The sequence below is a fragment of the Schistocerca gregaria genome, chromosome 6, assembly GCF_023897955.1.
Source record: "Schistocerca gregaria isolate iqSchGreg1 chromosome 6, iqSchGreg1.2, whole genome shotgun sequence".
In the NCBI taxonomy this organism is placed as follows: domain Eukaryota; kingdom Metazoa; phylum Arthropoda; class Insecta; order Orthoptera; family Acrididae; genus Schistocerca; species Schistocerca gregaria.
This window is the reverse complement of record NC_064925.1, coordinates 530,967,294-530,993,597: the sequence shown is the minus strand read 5'-3', so window position 1 is coordinate 530,993,597 and position 26,304 is coordinate 530,967,294. Positions and strand designations below refer to the sequence as shown.

Genomic DNA, 26,304 nt, shown 5'->3' with positions numbered 1-26,304 from the left:
GAACATGTTATTTCAATTTCATTTTAGTTTCTTCATATACATTTAGTTTCACTCAAAAAAGTTGTCAGAAAATTTAACTAGTAATAAAATATACAAATTAATAGTCGTTAACTGATTTAAATAAATAGCAGTGAGATTATTACTCATAACTGATATCGTTAGCTGTTTCGTGCAGTATGCTCGTTTTACTTCAGGGCGTTTTTCCACCATTTTGTAATAGTACAAATTCATATACACAACAAAACATGAATAAATGTACGACAAACTGTGTTTTTTTTTTTTTAAACTGGTGAACCAGTTGTGGGAATATAAGTCAGCGAGAGACAGCAAAATGTTCTTATTGTCAAAGGGATTAGCAAGCACTTAAACAGCTTTGACACACCGTCTTATCAGTTTCATTTTTGTTTGATTTTTATTATAATTAGTTACTTCAAATTCGGTTTATTTCTAATAAACTACGATTTATTTTTATGTAATTACGCCGAACTGCATAAACCGCTGGCCTTGTTTTACATTATTCAAAGAATATCATTTTGTAGAAGGTATTCAGTATGTAGAGTGTACTACACGATCTGTTTTAGGTAGTGAAGAGGATATGTTTTTTGAAAACCACGATTTGCAGAAAAATGTGAACTGCCAAACTCACCGAGAAAGTGATCCTTTACATTGAAAACAGTGAAATTAGGGGTACGTAACTGAGGGGACATTAGACTATAAGTTGAATCCGTGTCACAAGAAAAGACAATATCATAAATGGGGGATTACCTGCATGTCATATTGACGCATAAACTGATGTGTGGAAGGGGGACGTTGGTGAATCAAATAAATTTTCCAAACAAAATACAATCGTTTGAAGTGCGGATCTTCAGACCAGTTAAAGGATACGCCCTAGAAGACATAAAATGCAATGAAGGTAGAGACTGAAATTAAATATATTCTCTTTGAAAGACAGGCTTTCCCAAAACAAGAGAAACGGGAAAAAAACAGTTTCAGAGCGGAGAACAATTCTGAAGCTTACCCTTAGGTATAATCCTCGGAAGCGGCTAATGGTCTAATCCTGGAAGGAAAAGTAAGATCGTAATGTAAAAAGCTAGTACCATGCTGTTAACTCATTTCTCTACATGAGGCATTGCATCGACTACAAACAATCCCACACACACAAACACATACACAAACACATACACACACACACACAAATACACAAACGTGCACAAGTGTGCGCTCGCGGTATGTATATCGACATGACCGTGACAGTTATGTTTGGCAGCCATTTTGTGAACTGCAACTTACCACTTACTTTCCTGAAAAGTGACTTAATATCCCTACACAATCAGTGAGACATTGTGGCGGTAACGAAAATGTCAGTGTTACTCATTTCATAGCTTTTGTGTACGGTTTTCGAGAAAAGAGGCCAGGACGGTGTTGTGTGCAAGCCTGTTGTGAAGTGACAAGTAGTTTTGTTATTAATTATTGGTGTCCAAAACTCCTAATGTACATTATCTAAGTAACAGTTCACTATGTAAGACGTATTTTTAAACAGACCCTTTGTAAAATCTTAGTAAATGGGTTTATTATGTTGATACCTCTACTACGTAATGAAAATGAAAGCTCCAAAACTAGCTGCAATAAGGTGATATATGTAACACTGTACAGGACAGATTTGTCTCGGCGTAATTGCCATTAACAAGTGACCTGCAAAAATGATATTGGTAAAATTATCAGTAAATAAATCATGGCTATTTTATGTTTACATTTGCATTGGTACTTACTTCTTGTTGTAAGTGGCGACCATATTGCAGGTGTAGTAAATTTTTTCGTCACGTTGTGGCCACTATAATATTTTTGGCCGTTATAAATTGTAAAAAATACGTTGAGAGATATTTTGACTGTTTAATATGTTTAGTATGGTGCTATATGTTTACAAACCTTACCATAGAAGATGTTACATTTTGTGGCTTTTATTTTCCTTCGAATTTTATCTGAGGTCTGGGCATGTTTTGTATTAACTATGAATGTGCCTTTACGTTATCTATTACTTTTATTTGAAAAATAAGAATACGAAAAGATAGTCTTATGGTAAACAAAACGTACATAGACTATAGATAATATTCAAAGGAAAATAAGAATAACGAAATTTAACATCTTGTCTGGTACGATGTACTGTACATATTTTGTTAGCAAGTAGCTATCGCAGTAAAGAACTGTCGAAATACTGAAGTAAAAAATTTCTGTCAAAACATATTTTTTTACCTTTTTTAACAACAAAAAGTATTGTACTTACCACGAGTGTTGAAAAAATTTACTTCAGATATATTAAATTCCAACCAGAAGTAATTACCAATGCAAACCTAAACATAAAACAGCCATTATTTACGTACAGATAACCCTACCAATGTTATTTTCTCAGGGCATTTGATAATGGGAATTAAGCCGAAACAGGCCTGTCCTGTAAAATGTTAAACTTTTGTTAAATATAGTAACTTATTGCAGTTAGTTTTGGAGCTTTCATACTCATTATACGCTATAGTGATGTGTACTATGCTGATGCCCAACGGAACGTTTATTCAGTTTATTGTAAAATTTTTTTCCCTGATGGAAAATGTTGGTTTGAGTTGTAAAACGGCCGTCAAATAACGAACGCCTTCTTGATACCCCTCAATATGCAATATGCATTGCGTTGATCACTTGGTTGTTCGGGCTGTCGACCAGCTTGTCTACTGCAGATCGCGGGAATAATGCATCTCTGTTAAAATGAGTATGCTGTGATCTCTTCAGAGATGTTAATATTTGAACGTTTGTCAGGCAGTCTGGGCGCGAGGCGGTAGTTTTCGCCTGTTCCTGTAACGCCTCTCGGCACTCCCTTTCTCTGCTTTTCTGTTCGACCGAACGAGGTGGCGCAGTGGAACATACTGGACTCGCAATCGGGAGGACGACAGTTCAAACTCGCGTCCGGCCATCCTGATTTAGGTTCTCCCGTGAGTTCCCTAAATAGCTTCAGGCAATTGCCAGGCTGGGTCGTTTGAAAGGGCACGGCCAATTTCCTTATCCGTCCTTCCCTAATCCGATGACCTCGCTGTTTGGTTCCGTCTCCTAAATCGACCAACCAAGCAATCTTATGTTTGGCTGGTCTTGGTTCAGAGGGGCTCAGGCTAATCCAGATCGTCGTTTGCGGCACGCCATATCGTTGCAGCTGCACATATCCTGTAATTACTCAAATCTGTGTCTATTGCATGAGATGAAACCTTTCGAGCAGCACACGTCTAAGCAATGTAGTGAGATGAGTTTGCTGCGCACATGGTGTCCAGCTTCATTTGGAAAATAGCCGCACAGGATTATCAACTTTGGGATTTCTGGTGTTAAACGTTGGTCTTTGTACGACCAAGCACTTGGCATATAGCACTTGTGGTTCTGAATCCATTCAGTGACAGGTATCCTAAACATCAAGTGACGTACATGTACCTTTTTTAATTGTAAATGATGTGTTTACTCCTAGCGGAATATTCTTTCTGTCGTGTGATTTTTGAGATACTGTGAAAAGAGCATTTAAAGTTGGTTGATTTTAACGTATGAACACGGAAACCTAGCCTGAAATGTGCATTGGATTCTCTTTTCAGTTGTAGCTTCGGCTAGTTTATTTTGTTACAAATCCAATCAAAGACTGCAGTTGTTTCACATTTTGGTTATCAATTTCAGTGAACATTGACCATTCTCAGACCTGAGAGGATGCAATATGCTACATATGTCGTCTCTTAGTTTAATGTATCTATTCATGTCTGAAGATGGTCAGCGTTGACTGAAACTAATTACCTGAATGTGAAACATTTGTGGTCTGTGGCTGGGTTTATAATAAAATAGATATTTCCTGGATCACTAGAAAATGTTACTGTTCCTTTCATTAGTCATGAATCGGTCAGTTTCATTTGTTTGCAATCATTCACTAATTTTTTCGATGGTGCTGATCCACAGTGACACAGTATCTTTTCAAACAAAACATCACTGTTGGACTGTATATTTATGTAGATTTCCCATGTACAATCCACATTTCGACTTTGATGCCATTATCGAGGACAGTGATCTTAGAACAGTCTTAGACTCGTCTTGGTTTACCTGCTTTGGGCTGACACTGTCAGATAGGATGTGCTTGTACGTTAAAGTGTTACGTTATTACAAGACGTTAATTTTGTAGCACTTACATCATGAAAAGCAAATGTGTTGAACTGTGTATTTGCTAACCAGCACAGTACACAGAAAAAATATGTAATAGCCTAAGAACATTGTATTCGAAAATGTCGTGTAATAGTATCTCATCCTGCACAGTACTCAGCAAAATACGATTATGGTCTGAGATCATTCTACTCGATAATCGCGTGAAAGCCGAAATCAAGATCGTACGCGGTATATATAAAGAAATACAGTCAAATAGCGGTTTATTCTTTAAAGAAATTCATTGATGTGTTCCGCCTTATACTGAGACACAAACTTGCCTTGTGGCACGGCTTTCTCATTGGAATTCTGGATGAAACCCACACAATCCGTAGAATCAGTCATATAAGGTTGATATTCCATTAGTATATTTCCTCTAAACTTTTCTTCCGTAGGTCGTAAGATAATTTAGTCGCCGACGCTGTTTCTCTCCAAGATCTTCACGCAGCGGAAAAACTTCCACTCTTTAATACTGCTCAGATAACAAAATTTTGCTGATTGTCAAGCAATTATAAGCAGCCGAGAGCAATGTGCGTATTCTGAGGATGCAGAATCTATTTATGAGCACGCAGCTGACATGTCATGTTTAATGTTCAGTAAGGCATCACAATTTAAATTATTTTCCCTTGCTGTATCTTCAGTTCAGGTTTATATTTCAGGGCATAAATAATTATCTTCTCCTTGCATAAATACCCTAATTCCAGTTCACAAAGTAGGGGGCAGCTTAGAGGGTTTTATGATCAATAAAATCAATATTTTAGCCATTACTGGAGGCAATGAATTATATAGTACCTTTAGCTCATAATATTCGTTTGGCATTAGAACAGATGTGAGACGAAGTAAGATAATGTGGAATATTGAATATATACCTTAAATTGAACCTTCACGTACACGTGTGTTCAAAAATGGCTCTGAGCACTATGGGACTTAACTTCGGAGGTCATCAGTCCCCTAGAACTTAGAACTACTTAAACCTAACTAACCTAAGGACATCACACACATCCATGCCCGAGGCAGGATTCTAACCTGCGTCCGTAGCGATCGCGTGGTTCCAGACTGTAGCGCCTAGAGCCACTCGGCCACCCCGGCCGGCTTATACCTATGTGTCTTAATTTCTACTATGACGTTTTAAGCCACGAACTGGTTCACAAATAGCAAATTTCAAAAGCCATAGTGTTTTCATTGATCGAATTTTCAGGCATTCAGTTTTCGTTCGTTTAAGGAAGCGATCTAGACACCATGCACTCCATGTACTCCAGAACACACTCAAAGCGCAGACGCTTCGAGCTAATCCCGGATTCTTTAACTTATAAAAAATCTAACTGAAGGCAGGCAGAGTGTCCCGGCTCCTTTTGCAGGATGACGCACCCATGTTCCTCAGAAGACACAGCTGAGGAGGGAGGAGAGACGAAATCTCAAGAAACGTCTCCCGCCTTTATCGCTAGGCTAAAGAATGGCTACAACGTTTTAATAACCGCTTCATTAGTAAGGTCCGCCTGGCGCTTCTTTTCAGCGCGAACGCTGAAATCCCCCTCGCACACCAAGAGTCCTGCCAACAGTGCAAATGGCGGCACTAATCCCCTGCTAATGACTTGTGTAACAGTCTTCGAAATTAGCTCTCCTAATTAAGTATCGAAAAACGCCCGATCGAAGAGGAAAGAGACGAACTTTTGGAAAAGAAGTTCTCGCGAATTCTATGTAGCCTTCGGAAATAAGGGGTTTCATTACGTGAGACATCTACGGGTGAGGACGCAGGTTGAATATTCGTCCCGTTATCCCACTGTCGTCAGAGAAGGATATAAGCAACATCAATAGAAAAGGTGACAAGCTAAGGAGAGCCTCAGTAAACCATCAAATGCCGTGATTCGCTGTAATTTCAGCATTACACGCAGCAGCAGCGCTATTTTTGTGGTCTACATTACCTTATTGATTGGGCATTCATTTATGAATTAAACCAGGCAAAGACGAAGGTAGAAGGGAGACTAAAATTTTTCTTAAGATAAAAATTGAGGAAAACGGTGCAGTGGAATAAGAGGTAATTTTTCTAGCTACGAACAAGTTTACAAAATTAGCAAATAATGTATCGGAAATAGTATGGTACAGGTGAAAAGCGTTTATTCGTTGAACGAGCTCTACTACATACATGCTCATAAATTAAGGGTAATGCTGATACATGGCGAATCAACGCCCTGGTGGGCGTTTGCGAGTTTAAATCACCTCGGAGTATCACCACGCGGTGCATTTGATCAGCGATTGTCCCATGGTGCCGCTGGCAGCAGTCCACATAAGCAGAGGTGCGTTGGTGCTTGTCAGAGCACGGTGCAGCGAGTAAGTGTGCAGACGTTTTCAGACGTGCTGATGGTGACATTGTGTTGAAAATGGCTCAAAAAACACATATTGATTTCATTATGAGGGGTAGAATACTAGGGTGAGTGGAGGCTCGTCAAACACAGCAGGTCGTAGTACGGGCCCCCTGTGTTTCGCAAAGTGTGATCTCAAGATTCTGGAAACGATTCCAGCAGACAGCAAACGTGTCCACGAGCCACCATCACTGCCCGCAGACGGCGGCGGATTACTGCAGGTAGACTTGCTCGGCACGTTACCGCAGCCACTGGAACAGTTGTCTCAAAACACACAATCTACAGACGACTGAACTGACATGGTTTATTCGCCCGAAGATCTGCAAGGTTCATTCCACTGACACCTGGTCACAGGAGAGCACATAAAGCCTGGTTATTGGAACTGTGGTCCCAGGTTATGTTCACGGACGTGTCCACGTATAGTTTGAACAGTGATTCTCGCCGGGTTTTCATCTGGCGTGAACCAGGAACCAGATGCCAACCCCTTAATGTCCTTAAATGCGACCTGTATGCAGGACGTGGTATGATGGTGTGGGGTGGGATTATGATTGGTGCACGTACCCCCATACAGGTCTCTGACAGAGGAAATGTAACATGTCAGGTGTATCGGGATGTCATTTGGCACCATCAGGGGTTCAGTGGATCTCACCTTCCTTCAGATGGATGATAACGCACGTCCACACCGAGTTGCCATCGCGGAGGAGTACATTGAAACAGAAGATATCAAGCGAACTGAGTAGCCTGCCTGTTCTCCAGACCTAAACACCAACGAGCACGTCTGGGATGCTCTCAGTCGACGTCTTCAAACCCCTGGGACACTTCAGGAGCTTCGACAGGCACTGGTGCAAGAATGGAAATCTATACCCCAGCTGTTGCCTAACCACCTGATCCGGCGTATGCCACCCCTTTGTGCGGCGTGAATACGTGCGCATGGTCATCATATCCCATACTGATGTCGGTGGCGTTTCGTAGCACGTGTGTTTCGGGACGGTATTCTCAACTTACACCAATATCGTGGGCTTCCAGATCTGTGTCGTTTGTGTTCCCTTTGTACCTATGCTATTATCGCCAGTTTTGTGTAGTAGTCAATGTTAATCAGGAATTCAGAATGAAGTTCTTTAAAGCTTGACCCTTCGGTCCCAAAAGCATTCGGTTCTGGATTAACAAAAAATACGGAAAAATTAAGAAGGTGGTGTTAATGTTTCAGATGGTCTACATAGCCTTTCACTACTAGCGCACAAAGTTCGTACAACTTTGTGGAACTGTCACAGAAGTCCTTCTTTGAGGTGTTGTTGAACTCGCGCGTCACTTATTTATTTGTTTATTGTTCCGTGGGACCAAATTAAGGAAAAGTCTCCATGGTCATGGAACGAGTCAATACATGAAATTATAACTCGATATTAGAAACAGATAAAATTAAATATAAAAAACATATTGAGGTGACAAGTCGTAAGTTTAAATAAAGAAAATCAACAATGCAACAGTGGAATTTGCTTAACTTTTTAGCTCTTCCAGGAGCTCCTCGAGAGAATCGAAGGAGTGAGCCATGAGGAAACTCTTCAGTTTAGACTTAAAAGAGTTTGGGCTACTGCTAAGATTTTTGAGCTCTTGTAGTAGCTTGTTGAAAATGGATGCAGCAGAATATTGCACTCCTTTCTGCACAAGAGTCAAGGGAGTGCATTCCACATGCAGATTGGATTTCTGCCTAGTATTAACTGAGTGAAAGCTGCTAACTCTTGGGAATAGGCTAATATTGCTAACAATAAACGACATTAAGGAAAATATATACTGTGAGGGCAATGTCAGAACTACCAGACTATTGAATAGGGGTCGACAAGAGGTTCTCGAACTTACACCACATATAGCTGGAACAGCCCGTTTTTGAGCCAAAAACACCCTTTCTGAATCAGAAGAATTACCCCAAATAATAATACCATACGAAATAAGCGTATGAAAATATGCGAAGTAGACTACTTTTCGTGTTGAGGTGTCACTTATTTCAGATACTGTTCTAATGGTAAATAAAGCAGCATTTAGTTTCTGAACAAGATCCTGGACATGGGCTTTCCAAAACAGCTTGCTATCTATCCGAACGCCTAGGAACTTCAGCTGTTCCGTCTCGCTTATAATATGCCCATTCTGTCTGATCCAAATATCGGTTCTTGTTGAATTGTGAGTTAGAAACTGTAAAAATTGAGTCTTACTGTGAGTTAGCTTCAAATTATTTTCCACAAACGACGAACTTATTTCATGAACTACATTATTTGATACTGTTTTAACACTACACATAAGAGCCTTCACTATCAAGCTTGCGTCATCAGCAAACAGAAATATTTTTGAATCACCTGTAATACTAGAAGGCATATCATTTATATAAATAAGAAACAGCAGTGACCCCAGCACCGACCCTTGGGGAACGCTCCACTTAACAGTGCCCCATTGGGACTGAACATCACTGCCACTTTCAATATTGCGGAGAATTACCTTCTGCTTTCTGTTCTTAAAGTAAGAGGCGAACCAATTGTAAGTTACTCCCCGTACTCCATAATGGTCTTACTTCTGCAGTAATATTTTGTGGTCAACACAGTCAAAAGCCTTCGTTAAATCAAAGAAAATACCTAACATTCACAACCTTCTATCTAATCCGTCCAAAACCTCACAGAGAAAAGAGAATATAGCATTTTCAGTTGTTAAGCCATTTCTAAAACCAAACTGAACATTTGACAGCAAATTATGTGAATTTAAAGTCTCAAGTAACCTTGTTTATAGAACCTTCTCGATAACTTTAGCAAACACCGATGGCATAGAAATAGGTCTAAAATTGTCACCATTATTGATGTCTCCCTTTTTATAAAGTGGCTTCACTACAGAGTACCTTAATCGGTCAGGAAACCGACCACTCCTAAAGGAAAAGTTACAGATATGGCTAAGTACTGGGCTAACATACATAGAACAATACTTCAGTATTCTGCTAGCTACCCCGTCATATCCATGAGAGATCTTGGTCTTTAGTGTTTTAATTATTAACTCGATCTCCCTCTCGCCAGTATCATGGAGGAGCATTTCAGGTAACAGTATAGGAACACTTTTTTCTAAGAGCGCTATATGATTTCCTGTTGGGACTAGGTTTCTATGTAGTTCATCGGCTATATTCAGAAACTCCCACTACGCACTGATTCTATATCCTCGACCTGTCTCTGCAGATCAGCCACTTCCTTTACGACTGACCATATGGTTATAATTTTATCCTGAGACTTAGCTATTCTATCTGCATACCGCATACTTTTTGCCTTCCTAATAACATTTTTAAGCACCTTACAATACTGTTTGTAATGGGCTGCTGCATTTAGATTTTGACTGTTTCTAACGTTTTGATATAATTGTCACTTTGCTCTATAAGATATTCTTATCCCTCTAGTGAGCCACCCAGGCTGCCTGTTTGTGCTAGTACCCTGTTTTGAACGTAACATTGGTATTAATGCCGTCTGATCGTTATGCATTGAGTATTCGTGTGAATTTCTTCACATGTGGCTTTACGGCAGATTTTAGTTGAGAAAAGTAAGTCTTATCAGCGCCAATGATATTTTGCAGAAAAAATTGTCCACATTTTTCATTTCTATCAAGTCGCAACAGGCGTCCGAGCGACGTTGCGTTTGTCCGGGAGTCAAATTGTGTGCGACATACTTTGCAGACATATTTCTCTTCTCCAAAATATCCTGTAGAATGTACTGAGGACTTGGTTTGGAGACGTAGCTCCATTGTGGTTTGCGACACACCGTTGACAACCTACAGACACACTACCACTGCCAGCGCTGTCTGCTGACAGCTGATTGGTCGAATCCACATCTCTTGTTTACTGTTCTGCGGCCATAGTTACTGCGCTGACCTCGCCTGCACGCCAGGTGTAAAGAGAGTCTTGGGACATTTCGGACGAACGATGAAAATCTGGAGCACCGAACTGTTTGAAACTTAAACGTATACTTTTGGAATTCCAGAGAAAAAACCTAAAATAACTTTAAACGTTAAAAACTATGTGGTCAAATATATAACGAAATGAGTAAAAACTGAGAAGAATATGTGAAGAAAGATATCTTCCGAGCACTCTCATCAGTCGGAAGACTAATCACTTGAATAAAAAGTCAATTTGCCTTAAACGACTTAAAATCATCCACCCTGTCATAAACAACGCCATTCTTTCATACTGAGGCGATAAATATCACGGTATACCTCTAATAAAGTGTCGGACCTCTAGCCCGTCGCAGTACAGTAACTCGACGTGGCGTGGACTCAACAAGTCATTGGAAGTCTCCTGTATAAACAGTGAGCCACGCTGCCTCTATAGTCGTCCATAATTGTGTGTACCACCAGTGCAGGTTTTTGTGCACCAACTAGTATCTCTACTATGTCCTATACATGTTCCGTGGGACTCACGTCGGGAAATCTTGGCGACAAAATCATTCGTTAGAATTTTCCAGAATGTTCTTCAAAACCAATCGCGAACGATTCTGGTCCGGTGACATGGCGCATTGTTATCCATAAAAATTCCGTCGCTATTTGGGAAGTCCATGAATGGAAGCAAATTAAGTAGCCAAAAATAGCCATTTGCCGTCAATGACTGGGCCAGTTGGACCAGACGTCCCAGCGCATTCACAGTCTACATGATTATCGAGCCATCACTACCTTGCACAGTGCCTTGTTGACCACTTGGGTCCCTGGCTTCAGGGCCACAGACGAACCCTGCCAACAGCTCTTACCAACTGAAAGTAGCCAAACATAACCATTTGCAGTCAATGATTGGGTCAGTAGGACCAGAGGATCCAGCTCATTCAATGTCAATACAGTCTACACGATTATCGAGCCATCACTACCTACCACAATGCCTTGTTGACCACTTGGTTCCATGGCTTCGTGGGTCACACTCGGACCCTGCCATCAGCTCTTACCAACTGAAATCTAGCCACAGGTTCCCACTCGAGTTCAACCGATAATTCCCGAGTCGAGGAGAGCCGCTGCAGATATTGTCGTGCTGGTAGCAAAGACACTCACATATGTCCTCTGTTGCCACAGCTCATTAAAGCCAAATTTCGCTGCTCTTCGCTATCGGATGCTTTAGTCGCACGTCCCATATTGATTTCCATGGTTATTTCACGCAGTGCTTCTTGTCTGCCTGTACTGAAACGCCGCTAGTCTCGGTCGTTAAATGAAAGCCGTCTGCCCACTGCGCTGCAGGTAATGAGAGATAATGCCTGACATTTGGTGTTCTCGACACACGCTTGACTCTGCGGATTTCAGAATATTAAATTCCGTAACGATATTCGAAACGGTATGTCCCATGCGTCTAGCTCCAACTACAGATCCGCGTTCAAAGTGTGCTAATATGCATTGCATGGCCATAAACATGGTGGACACCATTTTATATGAATCGCCTGAGTACAAATGATAACTCTGCCTATGCACGGCCCTTTTATACCTTGTGTACAAGATACTATTGCCATGTGTATATGTGCATTCGCTATCGCATGAGATTTGTCACGTTAATTTATAACTACAGCTACTCATATTTCGCCATCTTGTTTTCTAGGGGGAAGGTTTGAGCTTTTATATAAATTTTACGCGGGCTTCTGCAAGTCACGTTTTGGGGTGTAACAATCCTGCGTTTGAGATCTATTGAAATACGTCAACATACTGTGCAAGGAATTAGGAATTACATTAACATCAATCCAAAAAAAGATAATTAACCTTCGGCTTTTATTGGAGTTACAACCATACATCGCTGGTACATGCTATGCGTATCATTTACACAAGTGAAGAAAATAACCAATAGTGATACCTAAACGTCGAGTAGATGGACATATTGTGAAACGTTGGAAGGTCGAAACTGAGTATTGTATGGAGTTTCGGAGCAGAAAACATCTCTGAAGTTTGAAAAATAGGAGAAATGTTTTGGTTGAAGTAAAACTGCAGGAGCGCTTCCTGAGTCGGTCTTAATACTTTAGTTAGTAAGAGCGTAATCGTGAACGATAGGGTTCACCTATCGATTAACAAACGGGCATACAGTTTCATGCTGCCAGAAAGTTTAATATGTATGTCCTCCGATGATGTATATGGCTCATAGCTGAAGTGCTGAATGCTTTCGCTTGATAGCTGGGTGGGGTGGGGATATCCGTATCCGCCTCCCGACCATGGACGTCGTAGCATAGTGTTAAGCGCGGCAGATGATTTATGTTGATTATTGCTGTGTGCCAGGATTAGTATTTATGAATATCTAATGATGGTTCGATCATATGGAGGGGCGATTCGACTGGTTCTGCGTTTGTACTTTAAGTGTAATATAACAGGCGTGTGACGAGGGCGTCCGGTCGGGAAGGCCGCTCGCCTGGTGCAAGTCTTTCGATTTGACGCCACTTTGGCGACTTGCGCGTCGATGGGGATGGAATGAAGATGATTAGGACAACACAACACCCAGTCCCTGAGTGGAGAAAATCTCCGACCCAGCCGGGAATCGAACCCGGGCTCTTAGGATTGACAGTCTGTAGCGCTGACCACATTTTTTTTTTAAGACGATGGCCGAAATGAGGTAAGAAAATTATAATAATACAGTTGGAAGCGAAGAGGCGACTGTAAGTTTAGAATTCACGACGATTACCATTTTTTTGTTTTCTTCTGGATTCAAAAGAAAACAAATACTCCAATTATATTGGTTTCTCCTTCCAGTAAACAAAAATTAGTCTCCTTCGTCTTGATGGCAAAGAAGCAATCTTTTCGAACAAAAAACGTTGCTCAAAGCCAAAATCAAATTTCTTTTTACTTTAAGAACAAATAATGAGGAGTAAAGAAGGAAGGAATCCCTGATGCGCTGATGCAGCCCTGGAGAATGGAGTATTGTATCACAGCCGTCCACAATACGAGCACGAAGAGTCTCTACATTTGGTACCAGGATTTCGTAGACAAGAGCTTTCAAATTCCCCCATAAATGAAAGTCAAGAGGGTTGACGTCAGGAGAGCGTGGAAGCCATGGAATTGTTCCTCCTCGACCAATCCATCGGTCACCAAATCTGTTGTTGAGAAGCGTACTAACACTTCGACTGAAATGTGCAGGAGCTCCATCGTGCATGAACCACATGTTGTGTCGTACTTGTAAAGGCACATGTTCTAGCAGCACAGGTAGAGTATCCCGTATGAAATCATGATAACGTGTTCCATTGAGCGTAGGTGTACGAAACTAAAATGAGCTCTAACATGGAAATTAAGTGTTTCCGGACACATGTCCACATAACATCTTTTCTTTATTTGTGTGTGAGGAATTTTTCCTGAAAGTTTGGCCGTACCTTTTTGTAACACCATATATATATATATATATATATATATATATATATATATATATATATATATATATATATATAAAGTCGTCGTGCGACTTGTAGTTAAGGACCAGTTCTTACAGGAGTGCCTGAAGTGTCTGCGCCTACAGCAGGCCGGCTCATCCAAACGTGTCTTCCCATTGCGTAGGCGTGGGTTCCGGATAGCAGATTTTTTCAGTTCGGTTAGGTTAATACAGTTTTCAGCTTCTCAGGGCTTTGACTTTCCGGCTACGAGGTGGGTCATCGAAGGTGCTCCGTAATAAACTGGACAAATATTGCTTATAGCTTGGGTTGCGCATCAGGACGCAGTGTCATTCGTTAATTCCAATATCCTAGCGTAGGCTTGTCGCCAGAAGTAAACACATACCGGATCGTGTGGCCACAGATCCAATTGACAGAGAGAGTTTTGGCGGAGGGGTAGAAAGTCTTATCGGGGTACAAAAGCATGTGGACGTCGATCTGAGGTGGTGTATGTCGAAGAAGAAACGCAGAGATTCGCCGCGCAAGTGTCCAGACGTCGAACGCTGTGCCACAGTGGAACCGGTGGATATCCGTGTCAGCCACTCCACAGTGGGGGCAGAGGGATGGATCGGCGAGATGGATGCGGTGCAGACGATCTCGGTTAACTTTTTTGCCATTTACGGTGTTGTACCACGCTGATTGAACGTCTGATTCGAGAAAACGCGCATGTATCGCCTTCCATATGTGCGCCACACGTACTGTGGATACTTACGTTCGATGGGGTTGGGCGGGCGGCACTGTTGTAACAATTCGGAGACTGTTTTCGTGACGTACAAACGTGCAAGCGGTAAGGACCGGTAGACATAACTGCAAGAAAAATCGTTGGATACAATAAAAGGCGCTTGGAATGATCGATACCAGTACTGGGGCTTACAAGGAGTACCACTCAGCTACTGCGGGTTGACGTAGTTTAAGTGGTTCGCTTTCATTATAGGGCTGCAATCAAATCGCAAGCTATTCATCATGGTTTCAGTACTAGATTTCACCTGAAAAGATGGTCCCTCAGTAACATACTTCCCACACTGAACCAACAATCAGACCTTGTAAATTCCCTTTCACAGTAGCGTTGTAGAAAACACGTAGACAGAAATAAATAGCCAGTTCTCGATCAGAGACGTAGAAAATGGTTCCCAAGAGATCAACTACTAATTAACGGCATTTTACACACATCGCAATACATCCGTCAGAATCGTATCTCGCTGCATTTTGCCCGTGTTAATATTTCGCGCCGCGATATAAATGTCTCGTTAAGGTCTGGAGCTCCCTGACTGTTATCTCCGAGGCGGAGCAGCTTTTTACGGGAAAAAAATAAAAGCTCGTCTCTCTAATTTAGCCTTTTTAACTCGACAAACGACCGGCGTTTCTAATTACATTCCTCGGCTCTACACGGCCGGCGCATCAGTTACGTCCGTTCTGTGCGCTTTAATGACCGCCGGCCTCTGGAATCGAGCCGCTACATACGCGGCCACTCCGCTCCCTGCACCAGGTACAAGGGATGCGGAGGGCTTGCAAAGACGCACAGACGGGGCTCCCTGGAGTGTTGTGACGAAGGGAGAGAAGGGCCTGCAGTTGGCGTCCGCGAGGAAGAAGTACTACTGTCGTGGGCGAGACGTCTCAAAAATACACTGTTTAAGACAAGTACTGTTGCAAGTAGGTCGAGGAGCCATCAACTCTGGGACGGCAGTAAAGCTAGTTAAAGTAATTGGTGAGTATACAGTCAGGAGCTAAAAGTTTATGTCAACAACACAAACGAAAGTATTTCTTCCTTTTTTTCCTTTTTCCATTCCGGTCAGTCGTAGACAAAAATATTTCCACCATATTTTTCCTTAGTTTAAACTTTCGTACAGTATTTAGCATTCGTTTCTATGAACCACTACATTCTTATGTAGTCTGTAAATCGTCTTGAAAAAATTAAAAGTCCGCTCTTCATTTGGTCTTTATTCTTAGGTTTACCACTACATTCGTTACAATTTTGGTAATGTCGAAATACGAATAACGTGACTGTCTTAAGTGTTGCTTCAGCTCGTTATGGGATAGTTACGTAATTGGTAAGGTCATAACTGTTTACTAATGATAATCACTGGCTGCGCTGAAAGTTCAGTAGAAGTGTACACAAATTCGGGTGAGACAAATGCCTATTTCACTCATGGATAAGCGTAAAGTAATGGTCAAGCCACATTAGTGAGCTGAAGAAAAAGACGTTTAATACAACTTAACATCACCTTTGACAGCATGGTTTGCCTTGAAGTTGAAGCCTAGAACGACGACGATATACACCTATAAAAAACAAATCTTCAGGCAATCAATGACGACCTTATTGACAGTGTAAGCCAATTAGCTGCAACATGTCATATTTACAGTCTAGTGGGTGTTACATAACAACCTGCTGTCTACATCCATACCATTTACAGCGCATGAGGCACCGCCAGAAGTCTATCGACCTGCATGATTCAAGCATGCTGCTGGAAAAAAATAGTACGCCTGAAATGACACATCGATTTTGATCCGATGATGGCTTATTCCACATAGAGGACAGTAGATGGTTTCAGCGTCGTCCACCAACAGTAGTGTAACGGTGTAGCTACAAGAGTGCCATTCGTGTCTGCACTTTAATAGGGAATGCTCACAGTCAGAAGGTCTGCCCCGACAGCTCAGAGGTCAGTGTGACGGACTGCCATCCTACGGGCCCGGGTTCGATTCCCGACTGGGTAGGGGATTTCCTTCGCTCAGAGACTGGGTGTTGTGTTGTCTTGATAATCATTTCATACCCATCCGGCGCGCACGTCATCCAATGTGTCGTCGAATGGCATAAGACCTGCACCAAGGCGGCCGGATCTGCCCTGCAAGAGGCTTCCCGGCCAATGACGCCAAACGCTCATTTCCATTTCACAGTCATAACGCTTAGCTTGGTGCAAACGTGCGAAACAGGCAGGAAACCGTACCACGAAGACGCAACCGTGTGTCCTAGATAAAGCTGAGCGAGTCTGAAAGGCGGCTTTCCGAGTGGCGGGATGATTCTTTCGGAAAATTTCCACGCGAGTTGGACGTACTGCGTCAGTTGTGCAACGATGATCAGTTGTCACGTAAATATTCTGACACCCGCAGACGAGGTTCTACACGTCCACGCGCCACAAGATCGTCATACTGTAAGCAGTAGCATGTTTTACAGCAACCACAGCACAGATGGAGAGAAGCCTTCCGAAGTAATAGTGATTTCAGGTGTGCCACAGGGGAGTGTCGTAGGACCGTTGCTATTCACACTATACATAAATGACCTTGTGGTTAACATCGGAAGTTCACTGACGCGTTTCGGGGATGATGCTGTATTATATCGAGAGGTTGTAACAATGGAAAATGGTACTGAAATGCAGGAGGATCTGCAGCGAATTGACGCATAGTGCAGTGAATCGCAATTGAATCTGAATGTACACAAGTGTAATGTGCTGCGAATACATAGGAAGAAAGATCGTTTATCATGTCGCTACAATATAGCAGGTCAGCAGCTGAAAGCAGTTAATTCCATAGATTATCTGGTGGTAGGCATTAGGAGTGATTTAAAATGGAATGATGATATAAAGTTAATCGTCGGCAAAGCATATGCCAGACTGATATTCATTGGAAGAATGCTAATGAAATGCAATCCGAAAACAAAGGAAGTAGGTTACAGTACACTTGTTCTCCCACTGCTTGAATATTGCTCACCAGTGGGGGATCCGTACGAGATAGGGTTGATAGAAGAGATAGAGAAGATCCAACGGAGAGCAGCGCGCTTCGTTACAGGATCATTTAGTAATCGCGAAAGCGTTACGGAGATGATAGATAAACTCCAGTGGAAGACTTTGCAGGAGACACGCTCAGTAGCTCGGTACGGGCTTTTGTTGAAGTTTCGATAACATACCTTCACCGAGGAGTCAAGCAGTATATTGCTCCCTCCTACGTACATCTCGCGAAGTAACCGTGAGGATAAAATCAGAGAGATTAGAGCCCACACAAAACCATACCGACATTTTTTCTTTCCACAATACGAGACTGGAATAAAAGAGGGAACCGATAGAGGTACTCAAGGTACCCTCCGCCACACACAATCAGGTGGCTTTCGGAGTATGGATGTAGATGTAGATGTAGATAAGAGGGTTTGTGAGCGCAGACGTGTCATCATGAGCTGTTGTGCATCGGTTATTTGCAGTGGGATTACAGACGCGCGCATCTCCAGCACATCTTCCACTCAAACTATAGCATCGACCTTCACGGCTCGATTGATGCCGTCAGAGGATCATTTGGAAGATAGAATGGCGCGCCGAGGTCTTCAACGACGAAAGCACATTCTTCCAGCACCAATTCTATGGTCGTTTGCGAGTACGACATAGACCTGATGAACACTATCTCGTAGAGTGCATTCATACAAGCTACATCGGCCACACCCCAAGCCTTACAGTCCAGGCTGCAATAAGCTACAACTCCTGTTCACCTTTGGCGTTTCTGGAGGTGGCACTAACTAGCGTTCGTTACGTGCAGAATGTAGTTCCACCCGTTCTTTTGCCGTTCTTGCATCAGGAAGATGATGTGTTTAGCAACACGAAAATGCTCACCATAACACTGCCCGTCAAATTCAATGTGCTCTGCAAGATGTGCACCAACTCCACTGTCCAAGGGCGATCTGTGGACTTGTCTTCAATCGAGCACGTGTATGATACGAGGGGACGAGAAGTGACTTGCACGAATCGTCAGCCCACAACTCTGACGGAACTACCCGAACAGGTCAAGCAGGCGTCGAGTAACGTATTCCAGGGCAGTATTCACCATCTGTGCGATCGTCTGGAGGGCAGAGTCAGCGCCTGCATTGGCGCCCGAGTAGGTTACACCACTTATTAATAAGAGGGTTTTAGCACTACTCGATACCTGGTACCGCAGGACCGCTTGCTTATTGATCTGCAAATGTAATAATTTCATGTACTCTATTTGCACTGTTGCACCAATAAATCTTTAATGAATTGGAAACTTCTAAAAGGATGTACTAATTTCTTTTTCCAGCAATGTCTATTCCACCTCTTTTCAAAGCAACTGTGCTCTTCAAGTATTACACGGCGTTTCAATGTGACCAAATATGAGCTAACGTGAATCCGCACGGACCTCTTGAAGCCAGTTATCAATGAATATTTTATCCTAAGGTTTTTCCGCCACCGTTGTCAGTGTGTATTAATGCCTGATGTTGTGCCAATTAGGCTCAATAGACGAACTCGCAACGCTTTCTTAAACAGTATTCTAGCTGCATTCTCGAAGCTGTGCCTGTTCCGTTACGACAAAGCACAATGAAGCACCGCTACACTTCAGAGTTAATGCCAGTCGGCTTCCAAATGACATTACCATAGGATATACGGGATGATGGAGGCGTATGTTCTGACTTCCACGTTATGTGGCCTTAAACCCACTAGATTTATACTTGTCGGGATATTTCAAAGTTCTTTTGAGACGAATCTCTGTGCAATGTGCAAACGATCTTCGTACGTTCCAAAAAATACCCTGTGCTGCTGAGTTTCATCAGCGCATCCGAATTCAGTGCGAGGGAGGGTTTAGGCCAGTATCAATTCGTTCGTGAATGTTTTCCGTAACTAACGAACTATGAAAAGCTGTAGGGAATGAGTTTTTACAGGGAAATAGATAGTTTTCTTCTATCTTGAAAGTGCTTTATTTAAAATGTTTTTCTTAGTTAAACTGCAATGACTGAGAAGGTGAAACTTCTTAATTAAATTTTCTGCTTATACTGCTGAGTGAAATTGACTGTACTTTCTCTTTACTATTCTTTATCGTTTGATATCTGATCTACAGAATCTTCCGTGACAAACAGAACTCAAACTTCTCCCATTCATTAATTACCCACAACATTCAAGGATAGCGTGATCTAACTGCTTTAAAATTGATAACCTGACTTCAAATAATTAATACAAAAGAATGGCCCTGAAGTAGAAGAAATCCTAACTATAACCTATACATTACGTAAGTCACTTACCTCAAAAAAATCTTCATTACCCGAACTACAGCAATGCCGCAAGCACCAATACTGCCAGCTAAATAAAAGAAGGCTCTAACTACTGATAGGTATGTCGTTAGCAAAGGAAAAATTTTGTTGCAAAGTGAACAGTGTATTTCTACCTTAATAATTTGACATGCAGTTCAAAAATATATATAATCGTCAGTGACATCCATTCTAAAAATTATATAATCATGAATAATATTCAATCTCCAAGTCGGACACTTCCAGACCGCCCGCTTTCGCTAACACTTCAAACCTCTAACCTCCATCAATGTTAACTACTCTCTCCCAACTTCCATCACTGCTAGCTGTTAACTTCCAACTTCCATAACTGCTGGCTGTTCACTTCCAATTGCTAGTCCAACCAGCCACAGAGCCTCATACAGAGTGCGCACAGCACTGTCAGAGTTATTAATGCAGAGCGCTACGTAGCGCTGCAAACATACAAACACTTAAACAGCCTACTTACAATCTGCAAGGAACATAACCTGTAACTTTGCTCGTAGCATTTGTAACAATCTATATGGCACTAAAAACACTCTCTCTGGCTGGTGATTTTGGTTCCATTTCACGAATACCTAGTTGAATGATGGAGAAAACTGATTAAGGATTTCGTGTCGATCAAGTACATCTGAGATTCAACTGAATGTACTATAAATCTTGTCACTACAGCAGTTCTCATGTACAAATTTTAGCCCTTTCCATGTCAGTATTATGGGCGAGTTCTTATTTTTCGATAGAGCTTATAGTTTGACTGATAATCAAAAATAAATTGGTGTATTAATCATTACTAACCACTCTATTGTTTCATTACATTATTTATTCTGTGCTAAAGCCATCTTCGTTACAATAGTCACATGGGTAACGTTTCAAAAAAAATTAATAAATGAACAACTGTTTTGAATTTAAATGCATTTTTGTTTGTCTAAATCTATCATTCGTTACTGATTCTCCTTCACTGGCAACTGTGTTATTTCTGCCTTTGTTATTCACACTCTGAATAATTATCGAATCATACTTTTTCATTTTCTTTTCCTGGTCTGAAGGTATACGTTTTAGGAAAGTAGCAGCTGTTTCTTTTCGTAGAAAGCACTTCGGTTTCTTGTAAATTCTTTTGCTAGTGGTTTTTTTCTTGTATATTCTTTTTTTATCTACTCTTTTTCCGATATGGCAAAATTCATGTATTGTATCGTATCAATAATGTCGTGTTCAAAGTAAGCGCGTAGTCAACTGGTGTACCTGTTACGTCATCACTTCGTTTCTTGTTTCTTTTTTCTTAGCATAGTATATCGACCACCTAGCACACGTTCCACTTTATCGACCACGCAACTCATTCTCTCTTCCTTATAGGCTGTCACGGCTATCTCATTAGTGAACTGTATGAAGAAGATTCTGTGCCCATGACATACTCTATCTAATTAAAAGTATCCGGGCATGTATTAGTAGATACTGACATGGTGTGCGCCCGCCTTCGCGGGCGGCTTCAACTCTGCTTGGTACACTTTCAGTGAGATGTCTCAATGTCTGTAGTGGAATGACAGCCTACTCTTACTCAAGAGCCGAAACCAGATAAGGTGGTGACGTTGGAGGCTGGGGCCTGGAGCGTAGTCGACGCACCAACTAATGAGGTGAAGACATTCGGCTGACTGTTCCATTCTTCTTTTCCACAAACCTTTGTCTCACAGATATTGTTTCACGTCAGGATGCAGTGGCAGTCTGCTACAGTCAACTTCTCCGAACTGTACCTTTACAAAGTACACAATACTGTAAAATGTATTCACATCTTTTCACATTTAGCATTTTCTTAAGCATACTAAGGGGACCACACCCTAACTACGAAAAACATCAACCTACCACAACGCCCCTCCGCACACTTCACTGTTCCCACTACATATGATGGCAGGTAATCTTCTGCAGGCATTCACCAAATCGAAAAACTTCCATCGTACTGCCACATGGTATGGCGTGATTCAACACTCCAAATCACTCGTTTCTATTCGTCGACTGTACAGTGGTGTCATTCTTTGCAACACCTCAACAGTCACCTACCGTCAACTGGTGATGTTTTTTGATTATGGGGAACTTTGTCCGTTTTTTTTAACGCCAGGTTCTGATTCAAATAAGCAAAAATGAGCAAAATTTGGAAATACTTTTGAGGCTATGAAAAGACGTATAGTTGATTTTTGGGGATTATCGTTCATCATCCTATCGACTTTATTTTAGATTTTTAGTACAATACAAAAAGCAAAATGACACCCGTAATTACGATTTTGTCAAAGGCCTGCGAGTATGAAGTACGCAAACTGCGTGCAATGTAGCCCCTCAGTAGTTACCTGAGTTCAAAAAATGAATAACATCTGTCCATACTACATAAATTTGTGGGAGCTTATACCTAACCTCAATGAGATAAACTTACATTTAGCGATATGGTGCTAAATCGAACTTTGAGTTTGATTTTTGGGGCTTTGTTTCTGTCTTTATGGCTTTACAAAAACTAGTTAATACTAACAATTATCATATATTATGGATCTAAAAGTGTTTACTTTTTGTGATCAAAGGTAGAGTGTAATATTTTGGAGTGTTCTTATTCTATGCTGCACGCAGTTTGAAAAATCGTTTCTTGTGAAAAACTTATTTAATGTTAAGGGGAAACTTAGAGTTTCTCACCAGCGATAATCTGAGTTAGAGGAAGGCTTGATATAAGATCCTGGAGCTGGAGACAAAACGTAAGTAACGTAAACACTCATTCCTTTAGTCAAATCTTGGTCGAAGTTGGCCAAAACATAAGCTTTGGTGAATCATATTGAATTATCCAGTTTCGTGTTCAGCAACATACATAATAATAGGCAGTTTACCTAAATTCAAATATATCTGTATATAATTAAATTTGCACACACACACATACACACACACACACATTTATATATAATATATATATATATATATATATATATATATATATATATATATATATATATGTGTGTGTGTGTGTAAATTTAACTATATATATATGTGTGTGTGTGTGTGTGTGTGTAAATTTAACTATATATATATATATGTGTGTGTGTGTGTGTAAATTTAATTATATATAGATATATTTGGATTTACGTAAACGGCCTGTTACTATGTATATTTCTGATGTTGCTGAACACGAATCTAAAGTTAGATTTTGAAAATTCAAACTGGATAATTCAATGTGATTCACCAAAACTTATGTTTTGACCACCTTCGACCAAGATTTGACTAAAAGAATGAGTGTTTTCGTTACTTACGTTGTGTCTGCAGCTCCAGGACCTTATGTCAACCCTTCCTCTGACTCAGATTATCCCTGGTGAAAACTCTCTTGTTCTTTCTGGCCAGAAAATCCGATCAGGCTGAGCAGGATACGCTGCCTTCGGCAGCATGCATAGGTTTTTCGTCAATTTTTCGGCTAATATGTTTGCATGCATGCTGCAATAGAAATCATTTTGTCAGCGTGCGCCATGGTGCAACAAGTTTTCTACCAGATTCGAGCGTCTCCGTCGGAGAGTGTGCCACGGCGACCGTGAAACTGCTTCGAACAATGGGCTGTAGGAGCTTTTGTAGTGTACGGGTTGAAAAAGCTTTCTGCCCCAACATTCCAGATAGATACACTTTTCAAAAAATAAAATTACAAAATTTCGAATTTTCGACTATTTTGAATGAGAACCTGGCCGTAACTCCCCACGCACAGTCGTTCTGGTGATAGCGCAATTGAACTGACGAGTTATTTCTTCCCTTGATTTCAAGCGACTTTTTACATACACATGCTGCAGTGTTCGACTATACCCGTCCGTCAGTACTGAGGTTGGCTGGTCTTCGTCTAGCTTTCATTGTTAACCTTTTATTCTTCCTTCTCGTCCCCACTTCTCAATAAAATCACCAACAGTCGACTTAAGAGGCTGTAGAAGATTGTTCAAACAAAATTAACAGCTGTAGAAGGGTTGAAATTTTATTGATAGAGTGTTGCTCAGATGACGTTCAATGACTAGTCCACGTCAGAATTCACTGCTCTCTACTGACGACCCATTGTCCTGTTACTGCCTCTGTACTAACAGCGCTGTTTCTCCCTGCCTCCTTTATACGGGCGGATCCAACTGTCGTGGCAATTACTGGCAATTCCACTTTACAAATGGGGTTCGAATACCAACGATCAGACAGTGTAAAACTGTCACATCGACGTATATATTTTTTAGTTAATATCTGTGAGAATAAGTGGTCTGTTCTTTCGAACATGTCCGAAAGAACAGGCACCACGTACGTATAGTTATGGCGGAGACGGCCAATGATCTCTTTAGTACAGATTCACGACAGGCTCGAACTCTTCCGGAAATCGGGGAAATTCCGCTACAAATGAGGATAATGGGCATTCGTAGTCTGTGGATAAGTTGAGAATTGGGGTCAAGCGAGAGGCGTAGTAGTGTACTCCGTGCTGTTACTATTACATTGTGCCCGACAGTCAGAGGAACTGCCGAGTAAGCGGGACCTGTGTTCGAATCACAGTCCGCCACAAATTTTTAACTCTCCCCTTTGACTTCCATCAATACTCACGTGCATCCAATGTCTGTAATTCATTTGTGCCTTAATGAGCTAACCTGCCATACACCTTTTGCTGATTATGGCCTCTTGTATCAATACCGCCTACTCGAGTCTGGTTTGAATAAAGACTATTGTAGCTGGCGCCTTACCGGACCCATGCAACCGCCAACATTACTGACTTGTGTGGGTTGTCTAGCGGAACGAACGCAGGCGTTTCCTCGTTAAAGGTTTCACGTTCCACCTACTGTAGATGAGCTCGCGCTACCAATAACGGCGCGGAGGTCTTTTCTTCACCCGGAGTCACTTGTCTGCACACATGTGCCCACACACCACCCATAATAGCAGCGTTGCGGTCAAAGTCACGTGATTACGTTCATATCAGTACTCCTGCCTTTACAAACCGTGCCGCGGCCAGCAGCAGTTTCAAACAACTCCCAGTCCCCGACTACAAAATACATCCTGATATATACCCCCCTTTAAAATCCTTATCACATGCTCCACCTCACATGATACTTCCATTTTATCTTTCACCCATCCTCCATCTTGCTTACCAATTGTCGCCACCTGCATTTCTACAGGACCACACGCTCATATTCATTATTTAATATCCATCACGACAATTATGATTTGCATGTACCACCAGCATCAGCATTTCCACATGGCATCATTCACATTCATCAGTGAGTATAGTTAAACTGTAATATCAAATCGTCAAACAAGTTTTTAGAATCAATATTTTCCAGTTGCGTGTTTTTTACAGGTAATTTCATTTCCTGAATGTAGCTCTACCTTATGGCGGAGTGTGGGACTACAGCTCTTCAGTGTTCAATAAAAACAATACAAATCGACGTTTACACTATGTCATCTTCAGGCCTAAACTGCTCCAATCCAGTAATCTTCGTGTTACGAATCGGAGAGGAAAGGAATATGTGGAAAACACTGATAAGGAGAAGGGACAGGATGATAGGACATCTGCTAAGACAAGAGGGAATGACTTCCATGGTACTAGAGGGAGCTATAGAGGGCAAAACCTGCAGAGGAAGACGGAGATTGGAATACGTCAAGCAAATAATTGAGGACGTAGGTTGCAAGTGCTACTCTGAGATGAAGAGGTTAGCACAGGAAAGGAATTTGTGGCAGTAGACTGATGAAAAAAAACAACTTTAACTGGTCTCGTAATAGCCATTACGGGCATACGTGCTCGCTGGACAACAGCAACTACAACAGTCAGCAACTGCTGGACTGTTCTGAAGCGAGCACGTATGCCCGTAATATCTATTACGAGACGAGTTACAGGCACTGCTATATTTGTAACACGTAGGGCACTGTAAAGAGCAGTTTAGGCCCGAAGTTACGTAGTGTGACGTTGAAAGTTGTTGCTTAGAAATAAACATATACAACGGCGATTAGTATTGCTTTTATTGAACTTCATTTATTGTAATTTGTTTTTATTTAAAATCGTAAGTATCATCCCTCTGTGTGTGTTTTAAAAACTAATCTGTTATTTACATATTTCTTAATATAATTTACCCATCTTTTAAATAAATGTAGTTTCTGGCCGAAGAGACCTTTTATCCGCTGTCATTCTGCCCACTTTGTGGGGACTTAGTAACAATAAAGAAAAGAAAAGCCACCAACATAGGTATGGTTCGCCCCACCCGGCCAATTACGCCGGCTTCTCGACGTCTACTAGTCAGAGCATTATCGTCCATCTCGCCCTCCCGCGTCCTCTGGCAGCCACCATTGGTCAATGAGTTCCTCCTCTCGGTAT

General features: G+C 41.5%; 1 protein-coding gene across 1 annotated transcript in view; it reads left to right on the top strand.

The window, feature by feature from the left end:
- The window catches only part of LOC126278305 (uncharacterized), a 659,154-nt gene that overhangs the window by 292,713 nt on the left and 340,137 nt on the right, over positions 1–26,304 (top strand). The window lies entirely within an intron of this gene.